Source organism: Amia ocellicauda, unplaced genomic scaffold (assembly GCF_036373705.1).
Source record: "Amia ocellicauda isolate fAmiCal2 unplaced genomic scaffold, fAmiCal2.hap1 HAP1_SCAFFOLD_31, whole genome shotgun sequence".
Lineage (NCBI taxonomy): Eukaryota > Metazoa > Chordata > Actinopteri > Amiiformes > Amiidae > Amia > Amia ocellicauda.
Genome location: NW_027102876.1, coordinates 25,088 through 30,714, shown reverse-complemented (window position 1 = coordinate 30,714; position 5,627 = coordinate 25,088). Strand labels below are relative to the sequence as shown.

Genomic DNA, 5,627 nt, shown 5'->3' with positions numbered 1-5,627 from the left:
CACTTAGCAGGTGTAGCAATAGAAGCTCAGCCTGGGGAGACTGGATTTAGCATTTCCTCTCCATTTTGATAAGTATCCATAATCATTTCTGCAAAATACTTCTATGATACCTATGTATGTTTTTTACTTGTACTATATTATACTATCAAGTATCAGTGTACACATACAATGTGACCTGTTACATTAATACAGAGGCCACGGAAGGCCAGATCAGTAATAGCCACTGTCCCCTGATATTACACTTTTTTACAATCACTTTGGCACTCATTTCAGAACCTTGATGTCATTTTTCAAAACTCTAGACACAAAACTCACACCCGATGATCAAAATGCACATTTTTCAATTGCTTGGATACAATACACATCAACCTCAGATCATTTGTTCATTGAACTAAAATGATACAACTTAACGTCAAAGTATTACCATTTCAAAATGCAATTCACACATTACATCTGAGATCACTGTCTATTCATTTCATTACAAAGATCTAACTATCAATTGATACAGCTGCTCAAAATGATAAGTGACTGTTGCATTACTCTTAATTCATAGTTTTATGGAAACTGACGAACAGTATTCCATGTTTCGATCATGAAAGTTTCAGGATAATGAGATCCATTGACACCAATAACCGAGGAGCATGAACCAGTTGGACTACATTATCTATGGATGTAATATTTCATCATCATTCATCATCATGTAGCACTTTTCCACACCATGTTTTCAGTGTGGAAGGAAAGTTAGAAATTCTTTCTCTAATACCTGTTTTTCTCTCTTGTATACTTAAGAAAGATAAGGTCAAGCTAGAAGGTCAGGCCAGAAGGTAGTTTGATTTCTGCTTGTTATTTACGATGAGAATCTTGGAGACAATGTCAAACAGTATGATTGAAGTGCCTGCTCCCTAATCCATGTGTTGATCTATGAACTCTGTCCTATAATGATATAAATTCTGCTTAGCTAACTTTTAAGATAACATAGTAATGACTTTCTGATTATAACCAGCTCTTTGATTTTTGTGTATAAAAGCTCTGACTGTTAAAATGAAGGCAGAGCGACTTTGGGATCTTCTTGAGTCACTGTTCCTCTCCACGCTGCGTGTATTAAAGGCATTGCAACTAACGCTCCAACCTGGTTGAAGATGATTGTTCTTCCACATCAGATTTGACATTACTGTATGTATGCAGGCCCTTGTAATTGCTTTTCCAATACTGCCAACTGGTTATTGATGATTGATTTCACATTGTGGTACGAGTATCGAGTGAAATGAGTGCTATCCACCCGAGCAACACAGTGATAACATGGAGCCGGCAGGTCATCCAGGTCACAATAGAGGTCAAGCAGTGGGAGGAGGAAGACGTGGTGGTCAAAGGAATGGAAGGGGACATGCACCCCTTCTGAGAGGTGGTCGTGGGCCTCGTCATAGAGGAGGGCTTAGGCCTCACCAGAGAGGCAGCCATGGGCCTCATTTGAGAGGTGTTGGGGGAACGTGGTAGAGGACAAGGCCACGGACCAGACAGCGGCAGCAACAGCAAATAGTGTCCAGTGAAATCCGAGAAATAGTTGTAGAACATGTTGTAAATCATGGCATGACCATGACTGAGGCAGCTACAATGATTCAATCAAACCTCAGAATCAACTCAGGATCAACTGTGGCCTCAATCATCAGAAATGTCCGTACTGAGAAGCGGCAAGTCTTCAGCATGCACTAAACATTAGGCTACTCTCAATTGTCAAATGACTGTATACTGCATACCAATGTGTAGCACAGAGTATAGTGTGCCTTTTGAAAGAAATGCAGACAGAGTGAAGCAGCTGATGACTGAGTATGTTCAGGTATGTTCAGTTTCAAGATGCCTCTTGTGAAAAATGGTTGTGAGAACCTGAACCTGAACACAGGGCTGATGGAAATTTAGAAGTACAGTAATCAATCCTTTGTTTTGCTTTTTACACTAAGCCAGGTGAGGAACACTGCAGTTGACATTTTACTGTAGTTTTGTTCTTTTTTGTAGCTAATTATTGTTGCATGGATTCAAAGAAACCTATGGTGTGATTTGATTGTATTGCATCAATACATTTCAGATTTTGTTCAATGATTCCACTGTGTCTGTAGTATTCTCTCTACTAGTCCTTTTACAGTGATGTATTTATGTGTAGTACCATAATGAAACATGTATCACATATTTTGTACTACAATATTTAATGATTGTACGAACAACTACACAGTGAAACTATCGGTATCTTCTGTGTTACTATGTTACTATGGTATTTCATGATAAATGAGTTATTTGAACCAACAAGTCTGCAAGTGCAAGGTTTCTTTAAATATATGAATGCACAATGCAATGTTTTGAACATTGGACAGCCTGTGTTACAAGTGATGACCGTTTTGAGTTTTGTGTCTAGAGTTTTGAAAAATGACATCAAGGTTCTGAAATTAGTGACAAAGTGATTGTAAAAAACTGTATATTCATCCTATTTAATGTGCTCTTTTAAAATGTACTTTTCTTTTTTATGTTGCCATTTCTGTTCTACCAATGTTTCAGTTGTTAGCCAAAGATTGACAGAGTACATCTCATACACACAGGCCAGACAGCAAAGATTTCTTTTTGAAATTCAATTACAAATGCTGCATGAACTCATCAATACGATTAGAGCTCCTGAAAGCAATATAACTAACTCACTCTACAGCATCTCATTAGCAGTGAAAAGAAACCAAGAAAGTTGGGACAGTCGACTGTTTACCACTATGTAACATCACCTTTTCTTTTAATAACACTTATTAAGCACTTGGGCACTGAAGACACCACTTGGTTAAGTTTAGCAAGCGGGATTTTCCCCCATTCATCCATTATGCATTTCCTCAGCTGCGCAACTGCACAGGGCCTTCGTTGTCTTAATTTGCACTTCATAGTGCGCCACACATTCTCAATTCGGAGACAGGTCAGGACTGCAGGCAGGCCATGCTAGCACCCGCACTCTCTGCCTATGCAACCATGCGCTTGAAATCTGGGCAGAATGTGGTTTGGCGTTATCCTGCTGAAAAATGCAGGTACGTCCCTGGAAAAGACGATGTCTGGATGGCAGCATATGTTGCTCCAAAATGTGTACATCTCTTTCTGCAAAAATGGTGCCCTCACAGATGTGCGAGTTACATGACAGACACTCATACACACTGTCACACCCACACACACACAAACACACACTTTCACAGACAGACACACGCACACACACACACACACACACACACTTTCACAGACAGACAGACAGACACACACACTTTCACACACAATCACTTTCACAGACAGACACACACACACACACTTTCACACAGAGACAGACACACACACACTTACATACATACATACATACATACATACAGTGAGGGAAAAAAGTATTTGATCCCCTGCTGATTTTGTACGTTTGCCCACTGACAAAGAAATGATCAGTCTATAATTTTAATGGTAGGTGTATTTTAGCAGTGAGAGACAGAATAACAACAAGAAAATCCAGAAAAACGCATTTCAAAAAAGTTATAAATTGATTTGCATGTTAATGAGGGAAATAAGTATTTGATCCCCTATCAATCAGCAAGATTTCTGGCTCCCAGGTGTCTTTCATACAGGTAACGAGCTGAGATTAGGAGCACTCTCTTAAAGGGAGTGCTCCTAATCTCAGCTCGTTACCTGTATAAAAGACACTTGTCCACAGAAGCAATCAATCAATCAGATTCCAAACTCTCCACCATGGCCAAAGAGCTGTCCAAGGATGTCAGGGACAAGATTGTAGACCTACACAAGGCTGGAATGGGCTACAAGACCATCACCAAGCAGCTTGGTGAGAAGGTGACAACAGTTGGTGCGATTATTCGCAAATGGAAGAAACACAAAATAACTGTCAGTCTCCCTCAGTCTGGGGCTCCATGCAAGATCTCACCTCGTGGAGTTTCAATGATCATGAGAACGGTGAGGAATCAGCCCAGAACTACATGGGAGGATCTTGTTAATGATCTCAAGGTAGCTGGGACCATAGTCACCAAGAAAACAATTGGTAACACACTACGCCATGAAGGACTGAAATCCTGCAGCGCCCCCGCAAGGTCCCCCTGCTCAAGAAAGCACATGTACAGGCCCGTCTGAAGTTTGCCAATGAACATCTGAATGATTCAGAGGAGAACTGGGTGAAAGTGGTCTCAGATGAGACCAAAATCAAGCTGTTTGCCATCAACTCAACTCGCCGTGTTTGGAGGAGGAGGAATGACCCCAAGAACACCATTCCCACCATCAAACAAGGAGGTGGAAACATTATGCTTTGGGGCTGTTTTTCTGCTAAGGGGACAGGACAACTGCACCGCATCAAAGGGACGATGGACGGGGCCATGTACCGTCAAATCATGGGTGAGAACCCTAAGCCAGGGCATTGAAAATGGGTCAAATACTTATTTCCCTCATTAACATGCAAATCAATTTATAACTTTTTTGAAATGCATTTTTCTGGATTTTCTTGTTGTTATTCTGTCTCTCACTGCTAAAATACACCTACCATTAAAATTATAGACTGATCATTTCTTTGTCAGTGGGCAAACGTACAAAATCAGCAGGGGATCAATTACTTTTTTCCCCCACTGTACATACATATATATGGAAAAGAAACATTACAAGTATAAATCACAATAAGATGTAATAAAGTACAGATAAACAAAGTGTAATAAAATGTGATCTGTTTGAAAATGCAGGGACGTCACTGGAAAAGATGATGTCTGGATGGCAGCATATGTTGCTCCAAAATGTGTACATCTCTTCTGCAAAAATGGTGCCCTCACAGATGTGCGAGTTACATGACAGACAGACAGACAGACACTCACACACACTGTCACACCCACACACACACTTTCACAGAGAGACATATACACACACACACACACACACACACACTTTCACACAGAGACAGGCACACACACGTACAGACACACACACTAACTTTCACACAGAGACAGACACACACACACACACACACACACACACACATACATACATACATATGGAAAAGAAACAATACTTTTATAAATCACAATAAGATGTAATAAAGTACAGAAAAACTAAATGTAAGAAAATGTGATCTTTAATACACACAGATATGTATGGCTGGTCGGATGCATCTTGGACTCGGGTTCCTCTTCATTACGTATAACGCTTTTGCCTTTTGCTAAAGCTTTCCGTGGAGGGGATCGTGGGTGAGTTTGTACCATTCTTGGGGGGCTCTGCCTTGTTGGGGCGGAGCTGTGATCCAGGTGAACAGCAGATCGGGCATAGGTGGGCATGTGGGCAGAGGAGTAGGAAGGCCGGTCAAGCAAATAAGCTTGCTAAGGTACGCAGCAGCAGCAAGCAGCCCCCCCATCCAGCCAGCCAGCCAGTCTGGCTGGCAGTGACTGAGTGGTTGACAGACGGCAAGCAACGGAATGTACGTGCTCTGTGATGTCATAGCAGTCAGCTGAGAGAGGCTCGTGATGTCATCGCTGAGCTGGCTGGCTGGCTGGCTCTGTGTGTGTGTGTGTCTGTGTCTGTCTGTTTTTCTGTTTGTCAGTCTGTCTGTCTGTCTCTCTCTCTCTCTCTCTCTCTCTCTCTCTCCC

The 5,627-nt window shown here is 41.5% G+C and overlaps 1 non-coding gene across 1 annotated transcript; it reads left to right on the top strand.

Moving 5' to 3' along the window:
• Positions 1-5,159: 5,159 nt before the first annotated feature.
• On the top strand, positions 5,160-5,274 carry LOC136729852 (U5 spliceosomal RNA). The gene has a single exon (XR_010809114.1). It is a non-coding gene; the product is annotated as a U5 spliceosomal RNA (small nuclear RNA).
• The last annotated feature ends 353 nt before the right edge of the window (positions 5,275-5,627 follow it).